The sequence below is a fragment of the Canis lupus genome, chromosome 6, assembly GCF_003254725.2.
Source record: "Canis lupus dingo isolate Sandy chromosome 6, ASM325472v2, whole genome shotgun sequence".
NCBI classification, from domain to species: domain Eukaryota; kingdom Metazoa; phylum Chordata; class Mammalia; order Carnivora; family Canidae; genus Canis; species Canis lupus.
In genome coordinates this window covers 18393430-18412010 of record NC_064248.1, presented here as the reverse complement: position 1 = coordinate 18412010, position 18581 = coordinate 18393430, and the positions used below count along the sequence as shown (strand labels likewise).

Here is an 18581-nt window from a genome sequence, read left to right as displayed (position 1 = left end):
GATTCCTCAAGGCTGGGTTCCTCTCACGCCATGCTGACCCTACTTGACATCACACACACCCTTGGCTTTAATCACTGTCTGTCCGAACCTACCTTGGAGCTTCAGTTTTGTAGCACTAATTTCCTGCTCCACAGTTCCACCCAGATGTTTCCAAGGTCCCTGGCCAGGCTTGCCTGCTTGGTCCTCAATACCATCCTCAATGACTGGTAAAACCATCAGTCTAGATATGTGAACCAGATGCTGAGACATCATCTTCAATGATGTCTTCTTCAAGTCTCACCACATCTTGAGATGCAGCCTCCAAATATCTCTCTAATTCATTCACTTCTCCCCATTCTCACTACCACTAGTCTGCTCCAAGTCACCATCACCTTTACCTTGGACCACTGTGTCAACTTTGTATGTTCTCCAACATCATCCTGTCCCCCAGCAGCCATGGGGAGCTTTTCAAATCCCACATTGGCCTCCACTTGCTCTTGGGATCAAATCAAAACCCTTTACCTACTGCATGGCCTGGTACCTGCCAGCCTTCTCTCATAGCAGCAGAGAGGATCAGTGCCCCAGAAGACATTGAAGGGGACTTTCTTTTTTTTTTTTTTTAAGGTTTTATTTACTTATTCATGAGAGACAGAGACAGAGAGAGACAGAGACAGAGAGTGACAGAGATATAGGCAAAAGGAGAAGCGGATTCCTCGCAGGGAGCCTGATGCCAGACTTGATCCCCAGACCGGGATCACGCCCTGAGCCAAAGGCAGACGCTTACCGCTGAGCCACCCAGGTGTCTAAAGGGGACTTTCTAGGATCTCTGGGTGGCGCAGCAGTTTGACGCCTGCCTTTGGCCCAGGGCGCGATCCTGAAGACCCGGGATCGAATCCCACGTCGGGCTCCCGGTGCATGGAGCCTGCTTCTCCCTCTGCCTGTGTCTCTGCCTCTCTCTCTCTCTCTCTCTCTCTGTGACTATCATAAATAAATAAAAATTTAAAAAATATAAAATAAAATAAAATAAAATAAAATAAAATAAAATAAAATAAAATAAAGGGGACTTTCTACCTGAGATATCCTGTAACTCAGGCCTCTGGTCATTTACAGCCTTTAGTGTTGCTTGATACAGTGACACTTGAGTGACAGACCTGGAGAAATTGAATGGCAAGCTATGTTGCTAGCTGGGGCAAGAGGGTTCCAGGTAAAAGACCAGGAAGTACAAAGACCCTTGAGGAACAAGACAAGTTGAATATATTTCCCCACATACTTGCTGGCAGTTTTTATTTCTTTATTTTGGAACTGCCAGTTCATGATTTTTGCTGTTTCTCTTATTAGGTTCATGGACCATCTCTTACTGACTTGTAAGAGCTAATTTTGTAGTAAGGATACTAACCTTTATCTATCTTTTGGATTGCATGCTTTAAAAATAGTTGGCCATTTGTTGGGGTGCCTGGGCAGCTCCATTCGTTAAGTGTCTGCCTTTGGCTCAGGTCATGATCTTGGAGTCCTGGGATCAAGCCCACGTGGTATGGCTCCCTGCTCAGCAGGGAGTGGGCTTCTCCCTCTGCCCTTCCTCCTGCTCATGCTCTCTTTCTCTCTCTCTCTCTCTCTCTCTCTCTCTCTCTCTCATATATATAAATAAATGAAATCTTTTTAAAAAATAGCCGTTTGTGTTTATTTTGTTTGCAGTAGTTTTTACTGTGTAGAAATTTTAACATTTTCCATAGTTAAATTTATGATTTCCGAACTTGGTTTCTCACCAGCAGGACACTTTCCCATTGAGGTTTTTAAAATTCATTCATATTTTCTCCTAATTCTTTTATAGTTTTATTTTTAAGTTTGAAACCCTTGCTCTATTTGGTGTTTCCCATGCTTTAAAGAGTGAGTTATCCAGTGAGTAAGGATCTGGATTTATCTTTTTCAAAGAAAATAGGGGAAAAAAAGAAAAAGAAAGAAAATAGAGAAGCTCATATTTTCCTCACTAATTTGAAACGCCCTCATGCCAGATATTAAGCTTAAACCTACCTCTTTACACTTGCTCTACAATGCGGAGGGCAGGGCTCTGCAAACTAGCTTTCTTCTGGGTCAGTGATCTGTGTACACAGAGGGGGTACTAGAGATAAATTTCAAGGCTGGAGGATAGAAAGGACCTTCCTGACCCTGATACTAGGACCCAGGGTCTGTGGTGATGCTAAGGGGTGGTTTGAGGGGCTTTCAACCTCCTACCAATTCATCAGATCCCCGTCAAGTCATCCCAAATAAGCATACTCCAAGTTCAGCAATACCCCTGCTCTCTCTCCCTGCCTCAAAACAAACTCCTCTTCCAATCAGATTGCCTTCCCAAAGATGCCTACAGAGAAATTCTAGAACTGATCTTACTTGGGTTCAGAAGGAGAGATCAACAAAACCTAAGGGGCTGCTGTCCCAGACCTGAGACCAGCCTCACTGAGATTTACACACAGCTCACTCAGCCCGTGAAACTTGTCTTTGCAAAGCTGAGCCCACACGAGGGTACCAACTCAGAGATAGCATTCCCATCCCTTCACTCTCTGGTTCCTCCTCCCAGCCACATACCAATCCGGAAGAAGGACCCCGGTCTCAAGGCAAAGTCCCCTGGTGTCAGGGATGGACCCCACGAGACTGGGAACCCAGCCCATCTCTGAGGCCATCAGGCTTCTTCAGTTGTAGCTGGCGCCCCCTAGTTCTTTGGGCAGCTCCATCATAACACAGGATCATGGGGCAGCAGTTCTCTTGCTGGCATCTGTTGGCAGGACTGCTGTATTCAGGGGAGGGGTTCTATTCTGTATGACTCCCCAAGGACAGGCTCAAGAGCACAGGGCCTTTCCCATTGCTAGGAGCTGTCTTGGAAAGGAGTGAGTTCCCCATCCCTGATCCTTTGCCTGTAGTGCGTTCCCTCTGGTATTAACATGACTCACCACTCATCTCCTTCAGGTCTGTCACTCAAGTGTCACTTTATCAGGAGTCCATCTGTGACTGCCTTATCTAAAATTGCAAACCTCCCACTCCAACCCTCTTCCTTGATTCACTTCCTTAGTACTCATCATCATATATTTTACTAATTCATCTTGCTTCTTATCTGTCTCCCACCATTAGAATATAAACTCCACCCAGGCAGGGATTTCTAGGTTTTGTTCATTACTGAATTCCTCATGTCTAAAACAGTGCCTGGCACATAATAGATGTTCAACAAATATGTATTGAACAAATTACTCCCACCCACTTTAGAGGTAAATATTGTTTTTATTCTCATTTCACAGAAACTGAGGCACATGAAGGTGAAGTAACTGACTTTAGCAGCAGCTGTGAGTTTCCAGTCCCAGGCATGTGCCCAGCGCCTGTGCCCTTATCTCTACACTATATTGTGGTTACAAAATGCTTATTGCAGCATTGCCTGGAACAGAGGAAGCCTGGAAACAACCTAATTTCCCATTAGTAGGGGAGCAGTATAAATTACAATACTAGGCATCCTGTAATAGCCTATAAAACCAACCTATAAACGAATTAAGCAAATCTATATGCACTTTTTGGAACAGTCTCCAAGATATTGTTGAGTAAAAAATAGCAGGACTCAAAAGAGTGCATTGCATGTGCTTTTATCCATAAAAAATAAACAGGATAATCATACGTACATTGGTTGGATATGCAGAGAAAAGTTCTGAATGGATACAGAATGGATACAGTTCTACAGAAATGGTTGACAAGGCAAAAGGAGATTTTGGGGGTCTCTCATAGGAGGAAGCCTTTGCATTCCATTTTGCATTGTTGAGATTTTATTTATTTTTAAAGATTTTGTTCATTCATTCATGAGAGATCCAGAGAGAGGCAGAGACACAGGCAGAGGGAGAAGCAGGCTCCCCACAGAGAGCCCAATGTGGGACTTGATCCTGGCACTCCAGGATCACGCCCCAATCCAAAGGTAGACATTCAACCACTGAGCCATCCATGCATCCCTGTATTGTTGGGGTTTTAAATCATGAGCATGATTTACTTTTTTTTTTACAGCATAATAGATCTTCCACATTGTTTAAAACTCAAAAAAAAGCTATAGGGCTTATATAAAAAAATTGGCAGTCTCCTACCCCATCCCTTTGTACTGCAGGTCTTTTCCTAAAGGCAACAAATTCAACTCTTATAGCTGTTCCTTCTGTTTGCTATTCTAAGTTGAGTTTCTCAAACTTTAAGGAGCATGTGAATCACCTGGGATCTTATTAACATACAGGTCCTGGTTCAGCAGGTATGTGGTGGATTCCAAGATTTTGCATTTCTAACAAGTTCCCAGGTGATGCTGATGCGCTGGTCCATGGATCATTCTTTAAATGGCAAGATTCTAAGTAACATGCTAATAACCTATTTCTTGATTTTTCTGTATTTGATATTCCTAATATAGAAAATGAAAACTTAGTTCTCTTACACCCTCACTCCAGCCTCTCCCACACACATGCATCCTGTCTTCATCCTCCCAATATAGTTATATACTCTTTTTGGTTAAAATAAATTTTTAGTATTTATATTATTATGCCTTCATAGATAAAACTCACAGCTCAGCCATATAGTATGCTATGATTACATTTCCCTTATTGTGCAACTTTTTGTTTTCCCTGGAGTTAATAATTGCTTTCTTTTTCTTTTTTCTTTTTTAAGATTTTATTTATTTATTCATGAGAGACACAGAGAAAGAGAGGCAGAGACACAGGAAGAGGGAGAAGCAGGCTCCCTGCAGGAAGCCAGATGTGGGACTCAATCCTGGTACTCTGGGAACACGCCCTGAGCCAAAGGCAAATGCTCAACCCCTGAGCCACCCAGGAGTCCCAATAATTACTTTATTTTTCATCTTAACTTTATTATTGCATTCTCAGACTCTCCTGACAAAACTGAAAATCTATTCTTAACAGATTCAAACACATCATATACTCTAAATCTTGGAGCCTCTGTTCTCTTGGTCCAATATAGATTAGTTATTACATATATTTCTTCAATTAAAAAGACCAAGAAATGAATAGGTAAACAGAGTTTGTGGCAGAAAGCAGAGAGGAGTGTTCAGTTCTTCAGCTGTAAATTAGGACTTCATGACTGCTCATTGCATCCTAATCTCCCTTATTCCTTTTAATAATACTCCATTCCTGCCCCAGTTTTTAGCTATGCATATTGCTGTACTGATAGAGGCTGAATTTCCCAGTGTCCTTTCAAGCTGGGGGACTAAATACTGACAATATGAGTAGATGTAAGGAATACCACTTCTGCATCACTCCATCTTGAGGACTAAAACATGAATGGGGTGCTCATAAGCCAGCTTCAGCCAAGAGGATCACCTACCTCTGGACTATTACCTGAAGAGAAATAAAATTCCACCTCACGATAAACTTGGACCAGACCTGGATCGACACAAAACTTTTCCCATGTGATGTAATTCACATGCTACTCTGGGAAGACATTGACATTCTCGACAGAATGCTTGAGCAACATTCTCATAAGCTTTAATTCATGTAAGACCTCTTCTAGGAAGTGAGCTTCCTATCTACTCAGCTGTCAGCTAGTCAGTGCCATGAATGATCCAGAATCAGACATTCTATTTTCTTGTGTCAAACACTGAATACCTAACCATTCTGTTCCCTATAAAAGGGAAAGAACTCTTTGAACCTAGCTGGTCATAAGCCTCTTTCCTCATGGCAAACTTGAAATAAAACTTTGGCATATGCTCCTAATTAACTTAAAAGACTCGTAATATGGGACCTCTTCGTTACAGTGGCTTAGCTGTACCCTAATTAAGAGAGAGAGAAAAACCATCTCCTACCCACCCCCACTGGACAGAAAATCTCCCACAGGTGGGACCCTTTCCTCTCTGGGCCTGTCTGGGTCCCTACATGCATTGCCCAGCCCATGGCCTGGCCTAGAGCATGTACCCAGTGCCTGCTACATTTGAAGTTGAAATGCGAGGTAGCTGTGCTCATATTTGTTTCTTCACCAGACTGTGAGGTTCACCCCAGTGATCATGCAGGTCTTGAGTGAAGGACTCTGAAAACCAGCCGTGCTCACTATGCTGAAGGGGAAGTTGTTTTGTCCAAGCTTCAGAGAGCCCTGGGAGAGACGGCCAGCCCAGGAGATGGAACTTAACTGACCAGTTACTGTTGCCAGGCTTTTTACAAGCTCTGACTCATAGAATTTCAAGAGCTTGCAAGGTGGGTATTTGGAAGAAACCTCAGCAGCTTTTGCCTGCCCACCATCCATGGGGGGTAAAGGAAATAGGAAGATGAATAAAAACCGGGAAGGGCTCTGTGTTGACCAAGAACAGCAATGTGTCACGAACTGAAGAGGTGGATTAACTAACACCTGAATTCTAAATGGAAAATAAGGGGATGTCAGGGAACTTCTTCTGGGGCCTGGGTGAGGCCTGGCAGTCACCATTCTCCACATCCTGGTCCCTGGGTTCCGGAGAGCCCTGGCTCTAAGCTTAGGAACCCAGCAGACACCCCCTGCTGGTGGTCTGTTTCCAATCAGCCAGGCATGGGTCCGGGGTCCCTCAGGAAAGGCCTGGGTTCCTTTTTTGGAGGCTTGTTGTATTCTGGAAACATTAAGAAATGCCAAAAATAGCCTCAGGAAGACCAGAGGATTTCTTAAATGTTTACACTTGCCTAATTAACACTTTAAACATACACACAAATACAGTGCAACATAGTTGTTCTGTTCACAAGCTAATTACAGGATTCATAAAGGATATTGACTCAGGGCACCCCATGGGATGCTGTGGGGAGGATGTGGTCTGAGATGGGATGCTAGGACATACTCTTAATGTCCCATGAATGTTCCCACTCCTCAGTCCCATCAGGGAAATTCTCATGCCTGAATATATAACTGCACATAGAAATCATATCAGAAACTTACATTGAAGTCTCTTCGGGAATGTGAGGCCTGGACCAGATTTCCCCCATGCCCTGAGTGGGTCTGTGAGCCTGGGCTGAGCCCAGGAGGGTGTCTGGGGTTGACCCTGAGTTCTAGGCAAGGGAGCGCTCCCCTCAGTTGCAAACACTGGAGCCAAGGGCTGCAGGCCTAACTCTAGCACCCACAAGCTGATGGCCCATAGGTCTAGCAAAGGGACCATCCCTCTTGGAGCGAGGAGCGAACAGCTGAGAGTTAAGGGCTCAGACCCTCCAAGATGCTTAGGGTAGAGTTTGGAGCTGCCTGGTATCCCTAATTTTTCCTCCTCAGCTGGAATCAGAAGAGGGTAGGAGTGGGAGAGGGAAAAGTGAGGTCTCAGACCCCTACGAACTTGGTTCGTAGCTCCAACCCCACCCCCAGCCCAAGAGCCAGGCCCAGTCACCCAAACAGGAGACAGACAGAGCTTCACAGCCACTGAGAATTAAAACCTATTGATTTTCCCCATTAGCTAGAGAACGTCATCAGAGTGCATTAAAACCAGGCAAAGCACCAGCATCGTGAATAATTAACATCCACAAATGACAACCCATGAGGCCCAGAGGAGGGGGAAGGGGCACCTGGAGGCTTGGGACACCTTGACCCCTTCTGACTCCTACCCCAGGGAGCCATAGCCTAACCTGACCTGGCCTCCTCCTCCTCCTCCTCCCTGAATCTCCACTCTTCCTCCTGCCCACTCTCCTTTCCTCTCCTCTTCTCCAGGAAATATCAAGCCTCTAAGGTAAGCAACCCAGGCAGACACAGGAGCAGGGAAGATAGAGCACTAGGAAGAGAGTCAGGGTGCCCAGCTTTACTGGGTGTGTGTGTGTCACTGTATGTGTCACTGTATGTCCCCAGGGGAGTCAGCTCCTTTTTACGACCATTCCCTCCTCTATGGAGTGTCGGGGCTGGATCAGCGGGCTTCTAGCTAAGTCTATAGGTTTGTGGTTCCTGAGACAGACAGTAACTGACCCAAAGCATATGGCAGGACTGTAGCAGAGCCCACACCAGGGCCTGGGACCCCTAGGCCACTCCTCCCAACCTCACCTAAGGGGCACCTTTGTGCAAATCAGAAACATCACCCTCTTTGGATAGACCGATTCAAAGAAGGCATGCCTCTAGGTGGACTGATGTTAAGAAGGCACTCTTGAGGCTGACCCCCACCACACACACACACACACACACACACACACACACACAGACACATCCCACGCTGCCGCAGGGCTAAAGACACAAGGCTTGGCAGAGCAGCGGAAGAGCTGGATATCAGCCCCCCTCCTCACCATCTGCCAGGATGCCCCGTGCACTGTGCATAGCCTGAACAACTACATGTGGGGGCTGTGTCCCCAGCCCCCACCTTCTCTAAGCCAAGGAGGTGCAGATCTGTCCTTCCAGCCAGTGGAATTCAGTTCAACAAATATAGATGTTTCCTTCCAAGCTTCTCCGCCCCCGTCCACCTCCTCAGCCCCTCAGCTGACCCAAGTTCCCGTTTCCATCCTCCTCCCATCCATCCTTCATCCCCAGAGCCCTGGGAGAGGCGCCTCTGCAATGACTACCTGCTGCAGCCCTGACCGCATCACCTCCATCTGCCTGCCTTGCACCTCACCACCTATCCTTGCATCTACTCTGCTTTCTCTGCTCCTGAGCCCCTGGAAAAACTCTGCTCGCTCCTTAAGACCCAGCTTAAAGACCTGCTCCTCGGCTCCTCCCTGTCTTCCTCAGACAAGCCGGCTAGTTCTTGCCTCTGGGCCCTTGCACCTACTGATCCCTCTTTCTGGACAGTCTCTCCTCCAGATCTTCTGGCCGCCGCCTCCTCCCCCTCCTCCTGCTGGTTGCAGCTCCAAGGTCACTTCCCCTGGGGGTCCTCCTTGAACACCGTATCGAACCACCTCCCCATCTTCAGCCTCTCTCACATCTCCCTGCTTTATTTTTTCATAGCGCTTTTCACACTCGGAATTTATGTTTCCTCCGTTGATTGGTGTTTCCAGGGCCACTGTGAATGGTTGTGTGCGCTCTAAGTTGCAGAGGAGGTGAGTGGGGCTGAAGCCCAGCTTGTGATGGACGCTACACGCTGCTGTTCTAGGGCCGTGTCTGCCTTTTTCTAATCCATACATGGGCACCACATAGATGAGCTGGGGCCTCACTGGCCTCCTGCCGGGATGTGCAAGCCCCCACTGAGGCAGGCATAGTATCTGCCCTTTCTGTTGCTGGGTGCCCAGCGCTCAGCACAGTGCCTAGCACAGAGATGCTTCAAACATTTCTCAAGCAAGCAAATTCTACCCAGGTTCCCCTACTCCCACCCTATTCCCAAGCCCCTCAATAAGATATATGACTGCATGTAATCCATTTCTGGGTCCCACAGGGGTTGCATGTAGTTCAACTGGGGGGCGTCCTAAAGGAAGCCAGTCAGGGAACTGGACCCAAAGTCAGCGACAGTGACTGTTCAGGGAATGGGGTGGGAGGATCCAGTGGGTTGAGGGGTGGATGTGTGAGTGCAGGAGTCCTGAAGATGCTCCCTGGAGCTCAGAGCCCTGTCCGTCCCAGGGGTGCTGTCCCGAGGCCCCTTCCTACCTGGCTCCCTGGAGGTATGAATGGGGGGTTGAGGTGGCCCAGGCACTGTGACCACGATGCCCGGTGCTGCACAGAGACTCCAGCGCAGGAGGGGGCATCTCAGGGTCCTGCGGAGGCAGGCAGGCTCGGGTGGGGCTGGACCTAAGGAGCCCCCCTTCCCTCTGCTCCCAGTGGTGGCCGCTGCCTCCCCGCCGGCCTTCCCAGCTCTGGCAGGGAAGGAGTTAACCTCCAGGCTTCTCAGCGTGAATGTGGAGCTATTAATACCCACAGCCAAGCGGTCTGCCAGAGCAGCCACTGGAGTCGGAGGGAGCAGGAGGGAGCGAGCTCCAGTCAGAGCCAGAGCCAGAGCCAGGACTCCAAGGGCCAGAACTTTTCTTGGGGGACAGCGTGGGCACTGTGCCAGCCTCACCTGGTCTCCACCCGCCTTCGAGCTTCAGGTCCTGATCCTCTCGCCTGGAGGCCACCCATGCCACCCACCCCGGGAGAGAAACACAAACTTTCTTAGCGAAATCACCTCTGCTGCCGGGCTGGCTGGACAGGGAAGAGCAGACGTCTGGACAGACAGATGAACAGATGGACAGGGCATCTGTGAGCCTGCCCGCCCAGTCCCGACTGACAGGCAATAGCAGAGCGGGCAGCCAGGGGGCCTAGTGCTCCACGGGGGGCAGCGAGGGGTCCTGCCGGACCTGTGTCTCCCTCCGAGTGCAGGCAGCTACCTGCGCCCCGAGGCCGGCCCTGTGGGTCAGGACAGGAGTCCCCAGCAGACAGAGCCACAGGCTCTTCCACCCACCGAGGCAACGGGTAACCTGAGTGAAAAGGCACAGGTGGCAGGTGGGCAGGCGCGGGGCCCCGAGGCCAACAGGCTGCTGACCCTGGAGCGCTCTGGCTCGGGCCCCCCTGCCCAGGCTGGGGACGATGCCGACGAGGCCACCACCAGCCACCCCTGCCCCGTCCTGGAGCTGCCTCCAGCCTGGCCTCTGGGCTGTGGAGCCGAAGATGTGCCAGCCTTCTGCTTCGTGTGCTTCCACAGAGAGGAGGAGGAGGAGCTGCTGGAAGAGGTCTCACTGCAGAGGTCAGTGCCCCCGGGGACGTGGGGGGTGGGCAGGCTGAGGGTGCAGCGCCCAGACCTCCCTAGGGCCTGGCACACCTGCCTCAGACTCTCCCTGTCCGTCCACTGCTTACCACTCACTGCTGCCTCCCTGAGTCAGACTCGCAGACACCTGGTCGTCACCGCAGCTTCCTCCCTGGCTCTCCCATTCTGGTGCCACGGTGCTTCTCCTGTCCTCTCCCATCGCGCTCATGACCACCCTGCGCAGAGCCCCCCGTGACTCTCCACCCCCCGGGATGAAGTTGTCACTCGGCTGGGCGTTTGAGGCCTGTGTGATTGGGCCGACCCCACCCACCTCATTGTGCTCTGCTCCCCTATATTCACCCCTAGAGAAGCCTCCCAAACCTCCTTCTCCACAGTTCCCATCCATCCAGGCCCGGCGGCAATGTGTCCTCCTCCAGGAAGCCCTCCAGGAAGCCCAGCCCCACCCTGAACTGAGAGTCACCTTTCCTCTCTACACTGACACTTAATAATGTTCAGTCTGTTGAATTACTCAGTGAAAATGTCTGTGTGTGTGTGTATATATATAGTATATATACTTGTGTGTGTGAGTGTGTGTGTGTGTGTGTGTGTGTTAAAGGGAGAGAGCAGCAAAGGGGTAGGAAATGAAGGTTTGTGTGGTTATGTGGTTGAGCATTTGCTGGGGGTGTGATTGTGAATGTGCATACATGCTTGTGGAAGTTGGTGTAAGTTCTATATACCTATGTAGGAGAGTTTGTGCACTCTGACCGGGTGAGGGCTCGTGCCCTAGGGGCCATTGGCCCTTTTGCCAGCTCTCCCCACCCCCACCTGCAGGGAAGCCCAGGCTCCAGCCAAGTGCATTACCCAAGCTGTGACCACAGGCTCCGGGAATGGATGGAAAGTCTGCAGGGGACACAGGGGTCACCTCTGCTCCAACCCAGCCCGCCCACGCCTCCATCACTGCCTGAGTCAGCACTCCCCTGGGGTGTGTGGAGGGGGAGAAGGACAAGCTGAGGGCTGACCCAGGTGCCCCTTCTGGGCCTCTTTTAGGAGCGTGAGGACTGTGGACTGCTGTAGCCTGGATCAGGTTCCTCCCTGAATTTCTCTGTTGGACTCCCTCAGTCTATAAATTTCCCTCTGTGGGCCTCTGTCTCCTCATCTGTTGAATGGGGCAATACCCCCTGCCATGGTTGTCAGCTCATCACTCAGCAGTGACTGAGCCCTCCCCCCGCCAGAGCACCAGAGCCCCTAGTCTTCACAGGGTCACAGCCGCTAGGAGGGACAGACAAGCAAACAGATCAGTTTGGCAGAGCGATGGGCCCCCGGATGGGTGTGGGTATACTATCCTTAGGGAGTCCGATGGGAAGACAGACCAGACCACTTGTGCCTGCAGGGCCTCTAGGAGACCTGCCAGGTCTGTCTTACTATCCAGGTCCTCTCCCAGGTGGTGAGTGACGTTGAGGAAAGAGCATGTGTCACAGGGGGTGGGAACAGCAAGAGCAAAGGCCTGGTGGTATGAGAAAGAAATTGTCTGAGGATGGGGAGTTGAGTCTGGCAGGGTCCAGGGGGGCCAGGTCACAAGAGGCCTTGACTGCCAAGCCAAGGACTTAATCCGTAGGTGGTGGAGTGAGAGATGGAGAGGGCCAAAGCAGGAGACTCAGCACCACTGTGAGTCCCAAAGCAATGGGCTCCTGAGAGCTACTATTATTTTCATAGTAGGGGCTCAAAATGCTTGTTGTGTAAGTGAAGATGGCATGGGGATATAGGATACCTAAATCACTGGAGTGGACTGTCAAAAAATACTCTGGGGGCACCTGGGTATCTCAGTTGGTTAAGTGTCTGCCTTCAGCTCAGGTTATGATCCTGGGGTTCTGGAATTGAGCCCCAAGTCTGGCTCTCTGCTTCTCCCTCTCCCTCTGATCCCCTGCCCCCCGCCCCTGCCATGGGGGATGCCCCTCTGCCTCCGGGGACACGATGGCCTGAAAGCCAGTCTCCTTTTCAGTTGGTGGGCTCTGGCCCTTTAAGGCCCTGAGAGGGGACACCACCAGGCTGGGCAGACAGTGACCACAGGTGCCAGGTGGTGAAGCTAAAAATACTGAATGATGTGGACACCCAGGCTGCAGGCTGGGGCGGGTGGGAAGGAAGGCTCTGGAATATTTCTTTCCTGCTGTAGGAGGGACAGTGAGTAGTGACGTTTGGTGGGGTCTCCTTAGGGGCTTAGAGAAGGGAGAAGGTGCCCCCCTACTCATGTCCCTCTCAGCCCTCCTCCAGCCCCTGGAAGGCATCAGGATTCGCTCCCAGTAGGCACTGCCATATCTAGTAGCCCTGAGTCCTGCTGATTCTGAGGCATCCTGCCTCTCTGGAACCCTCTCTGGGCCTCAGACCCTTAGGGACAGAGAGGCAATGAGGGGTGCAGGCAACCAGGTCACTCATTTGTAAATTCAACATGCTTCCCCTGAGGTCCCCTAGGTGCTGAGGCCACAGACATGCCCATGACATAGGCACTTCCCTGGAGGAGCTCACACCTGGTGAGGACAGGAGGACACCCACTGAAGTGATTGCACACAGCAGTGCAACGTGCAAGAATAGAGATGTGAGCACCATGCAGGGTTTCTGTTGTGGGATGATGCAAGAAACCGCCCCACTGAGAATACATCTGCATTTGATGAAGGCTTGTCAGCAAAAGCATCATGCATGGTGTTGCTTACCAGCCACCTACCTATGGTGCTTTGATGTATTAATTAAGGTGAAGCTACCTGTCATAACAAATAAGCCTGGAAATCACCGTGGCTTGACCCAGTAGAGCCTATGTCCTGCCCATGCAAAGTTTTAGAGGGGTTGGGGTATCAAAGGAGACCGTTCCCCAAACAGTCTTCCGGGGACCCAGGCTCCTCCCACCTTGTGACTCAGTTGTCATCCAGGGCTTCAGAATCCACAGCTGGATTCTCTGCAACCACTCGCAGACAAAGAAGAAAGAGCACAGGAATCACATGTGAGGTTTTATGAGCCAAAGCTGGAAGTGGCCTACTTTACCTCTGCCCACACTTATTGGCTGGAACAGCTAATTGCAAAAGAAAAAAGAAAAAAAAAAAAAAAACACCCTGGGAAATGTAGTCCAGCTGTGACAACCTCCTAGGGATGTAAAAATGAAATATTTGAACTATGTGAAAGCACCTGGAACATAACAGGTGCCCAGTGTGTCCGATGGGTCATTCATCCATTCATTCTACAAATCTCACTAGAGACTGGAAGGTGAAAATGCTGTGTGCGCGTGGGGCTTATATCCAATGCAGGAGCCACACAAAACATAAGTAAACAAATAAATATGATCAAAACCCATTGTTAAGGAAATAACCAGAAGGATGGTAGGGGAGACACCCCCTTTGCATAAGGTGAACAGGGCAGGTAGGATATTTCATCTGAGAGCTAAAGAATGAGAGGGAGCTGGGCAGAGTTGGGGGTAGGAGTATCACAGGCCTGAGGAACAGACGTGCAAAGGCCCAGGGGCAGATGAGAGTTCGGGGAGTGTGGAGAACGATCAGGCCAACATGACTCCACAGAGCAAATGGTGGGGAGAGTGGCATGAGGTGGGGAACAGGCTAAGTTACGTAGGCCTGGTGGACAGTGGTGAGGGAATGCATCTTATCCTGGATGAGATCAGGATACCTCCAGAAGCTTCTAAATGGAGGAAGAGATAACATCTGATTGACATTTTAAATGATGTCTCAGGCAGCTCCAGGGAGTTATCACGGGCAGCTGGGCCAGAGCAGACATGGGTACCAGTGTGGAGGTCACGGTGAAGACGGAGGGGCCGGGGCCTGGACCAAGGCGGGCCTTGGAGACAGGGAAGCAGATGTCTCCTAGGTATACTGAGGAGAATTTGCTGATGGGATAAAGGAAGAAGGGAATGGAAGATGAATCAGAGGTTTCAGGGTGGGAGAAACAGATGGATGATTGGAAGGCTCAGGGGAAGGAAGGTGTGGAGAGAAACTCAAGAACTCTGCCTCGGATGTTTTCAACTGGAGAAGCATGTGAGCTACCCACGTGATGATGTCAAGTGAGGGCTCGGTCCTGAAAGTCTGGGGCTCAAAGGGGGAGACTCTTGGCTGGTGAGAGACTGTCAGAGACATCAGCAGGAAGGTGGCATTGGAAGCCGCGTGTGTGCAGTCCCGGCAGCCAAGAGAAGAGCGTCTCCAGGAGAAGGGAGAGGAGACAACTGGACTCAAAGATGCCAAACAATCAAGGGAAAAGAGACGGCTCTTGAAGGGGTAGAGATAAAAGCAGATGTGAGTGGAGCCGGCTGGTTAGGACGGCGGATGGAACACACGCACTTAACTTCTCTGAAACCCCATTGAAAGGAAGCGAGTGGATGCTTCAAGGGATGCCTTTCAGTCCTGCATTTGCTGCCATAACAAATTACCTCAAAGTTGGTTGCTTAAGGCCAACCAAATGTGCTGTCTTACAGATGGTACGTCAGAAGTCCAACATATGTCTCCCTGGGCTAAAATCAAGGTGTCGACAAGGCTGCCCTAGGAAGCTCTCTCTGGAAGAACTTTCTGGAAGTTCTAGGAGAGAATCCATTTCCTAGTTTTTTTCTGAGGCATCCTTTTCCAGAGGACACCTACACTCCTTGGCTTGTGGCTCCCTCCCTCCCTCCCACCAGCAGGTAGCAAGCTCTGCTTCTTTTTTTTTTTTTAAAGATTTTATTTATTTATTCATGATAGTTACACAGAGAGAGACAGAGAGGCAGAGACACAGGTAGAGGGAGAAGCAGGCTCCATGCAGGGAGCCCGACGTGGGATTCGATCCTGGGTCTCCAGGATCGTGCCCCGGGCCAAAGGCAGGCGCCAAACCGCTGCGCCACCCAGGGATCCCTGAGAGCAAGCTCTGCTTCTTTGACCACATCATTTTCTCTGATCACAGCTGGGGAAGAAAGGTTTTTCTGCTCCTTATGCTTCATGTGATTAGATTGGGCTCACCTGAATAATCCAGGATCCTCTCCTCACATCAAGGGCACATGGGCAAAGCCCCTTTTTGCCAGGTAAGGTTACATACTTAAAGGTTCTGGGGATTAGGACACAGACATTGGGGGCTGGGGGGGGGCATTATTCTACCTACTGCAGTATGAATCAGCAGGAACTAATATATTGGACAGGAGACAACAACAACAAAATTTTGATTCCAGAAGGCAGATATATGCGTACTAAGTGGTTTCACAGCCTGGTGGCAGTGCACCTGAAGCCAGCCCCAAACTGGGAGGGAGAAAAGCAAGGAGCTCCACAGTTAACCCCACAAAACCCCCAAAGGCTGCAGTGTTAGTGGATTAAGTACTCCCTGGAAGTGGGAGTAGAGCTGCATCCCAAAACAGGAGGATTGGTGTAAGAAGGGCTTTAATCCTCAGCTTTCCTTCTCCCACTCTGCACAGCTGGGCAGCCACGCATCCCCTGCTCTGACAAAGGTTGAAGATTTATCCTCCAAAGAGGAGAAAACACAGGATCTCTGCACAGCACCATAAACAGGCAATGCTACACCCAACTAGAAAGATTAACTGAAGTCTACATCCTGAAAGTGGGAAGCCCTGCCCCCTACCCACCATCACTTGAGCCCTTCTTCCCCCTCTGGGCTTCCAGAATAGTGAGGTCAGGGCAGGGCACTCCAGAGTTTGCTCCGTTCAGCCTCCGGATAGATTGATGATGGGTATTTGGTTAGTGTTGTCGCTTGGTTTCCTATTCGTTCTCATTGTCTTCTCCCTCCATAGCATTTGTTTTCCCCAAACTGCTTTTTTTCCTATTACTTCTGTCCTTTATCTTAAGAGTCTGATGGGCCAGGAAAAGAATACCAACGTAGGTTGGCATAGGGGATTTCCCAATGAAACAGCCCGAAAAGAATCTCTAGTTTGAACCCCTGAGCCAGCCAGCCCCTGCCCCAACACAGGGCTATTCATCAGCTTGCTTTCATAAGTTGTATTTTTGTATTCTTTAATCAAAACGTAGAGTGAAATACAAAGGTCTTAAGTGGCCACTTTAATGAGTTTTAACAAATGTATACACCTATGTAACCCACACCTCAATCAAGATCAAGAACATTGCCGTGTAAGGTAACACATTTGCAAGTTTCTTCATGCCGAGATCCATACCTGCCCCAACACACACACACAAGCAGCCACAATTCTATCAGCTCTTTAAATCTTTTAAGTATGAGCCAGGGACTGCCAACATTGGAGAAAAACCTGTAATATAAGAAGCAGAACAAAAACAAACAGAAAAACAGAATTTGGAGGAAACAGACTACACAAGGGAAAGAAAACCTCAGAACAAAACGATTATGACTATATTCAGAAATTTAGGAAACTACATTGCAACCATGAAACAAACACTAGATGCTATTTTGAAAGAAAAACACTCTGAAAAATGAACAAAACAAAAAAGTTCTTAGAGATTAATATCATCCAGAAATTAAAAATATATTTAAATGCGTTGGAAGAGGGGTCAGCAAACTACCACCTACAGGCCAAATCCATCCTGTCATCTGTTTTTTTAAATAAAGTTTTATTGGAATACAGCCACACCCACTTATTTACTATGTCTTATGTACTATGGCTGCTTTCACATAAGCAGAATTGAGTAGTTGTGATAGAGACCATATGGCCCACAAGCCTCAAATATTTCCCAACTGGGCCCTGAATTTAAAATTTTGCTGGTTGCTGAATGAGAAGAAAAAGAAAAATTTCAAAAAGTAAAACAAAAAGGTAAAGATACATGAGTAGGTTTGGAACCTCCAGTCAATAGATGCTTCGATACAGAGTGAGGAATGCAAGAAATCCCGGGGGCTGATGTTCATAAAAAGAAAGGAAGAGGGGTGCCTGAGTGGCTCAGCTGGTTAAGCATCTGCTTTTGGCTCAGGTCATGATCCCAGAGTCCTGGGATCTAGTCCTGCATCAGGCTCCCTGCTTCTCCCTCGCCTTCTGCCTGCCATTCCCCCTGCTTGTGCTCTCTCTCTTTCTCTAATAAACAGATAAAAATCTTTAAAAAAAAAAAAAACAAAGAAAAGAAATAAGGAAAGATAGGAAGAGGAAGCGGGACTGGGCAGGGAGAGTCTTCAGACTGTGATGTAGAGCCAATCCCCATGAAATGGATACTGGAAGGAAACAGATCTAAGCAAGGAGGGTCTGACCTGGATACATATCAAACAAAATCGTGGCCAACCCAGGAGGGGCTCCTGGAGCAAAGACTGTCCATTCGAGGAGCCACATTGGGTAGAAATGGCCAGGCACTGGTGTCTCTGTTGAGCTCAGTTGCTAGCTGGGGCTGCCCAGAAAGACCTTGGTCTTGGATCAAAGGCTGTGGCAGATCTCAAAGACCCTGTATTTGGAGGTTGTCAGCCACATGCACTCCTCACAGCTGAGTTACAAGTTCTTCAGGAAGGGAGAACCCAGCAGAGCACCTCCAGGGCTCCCACGGTGTGAAAAGTAGAAAAGAAAGAATAAGAAAATGAGCAAGATTCCAGCGCAGGAATCTCACATCTTAACATGAGTTCCAGAAAGAAAAGAGGGGAAATCATCAATGAAATATTTCAAACATTTCTCCAGATGGAAAATCTGCATTTCTAGATCAAAAGTGTCCACTGTGTGTCCAACCAAAGGATAAAAAGAGACCTACAAAAAAAAAAAAAAAAAGAGACCTACATTGAGGCCAGTCACCAGTGAATTTTAGAACACAAGGACAAGAAGAACATTCTACAAGATTCTACAAAGGATCAAGAATTGATATATCATTAAACTTCTCAACAGAAATCCTGAAAACCAGAAGACAATGGAGCTGTTTTCAAAGGTATGAAAGAAAGTGATTGTTAGCCTAGAATTCTATATCTAGCGAAACTATTCATAAAGTGAGAATAGGAAGAAGGTTGTTTCAGATTTACAAGTACTCAAAAATTTTACCTTCCATGCACCTTTTTTTTTAAATTTTGTATTTAAAATCAATTTAGTTAACATATGCTCTAGTATTAGTTTCAAAGGTAGAATTCAGTG

General features: G+C 48.8%; 1 protein-coding gene across 1 annotated transcript in view; it reads left to right on the top strand.

Moving 5' to 3' along the window:
* The first annotated feature begins 8436 nt into the window (after positions 1-8436).
* Positions 8437-18581, top strand: part of SBK1 (SH3 domain binding kinase 1) — a 51158-nt gene continuing 41013 nt past the window's right edge. The window contains exon 1 of the mRNA XM_025415678.3: positions 8437-10555. The gene's annotated coding sequence lies outside the window, so the exon portion shown is untranslated. The remainder of the gene's footprint in view (positions 10556-18581) is intronic.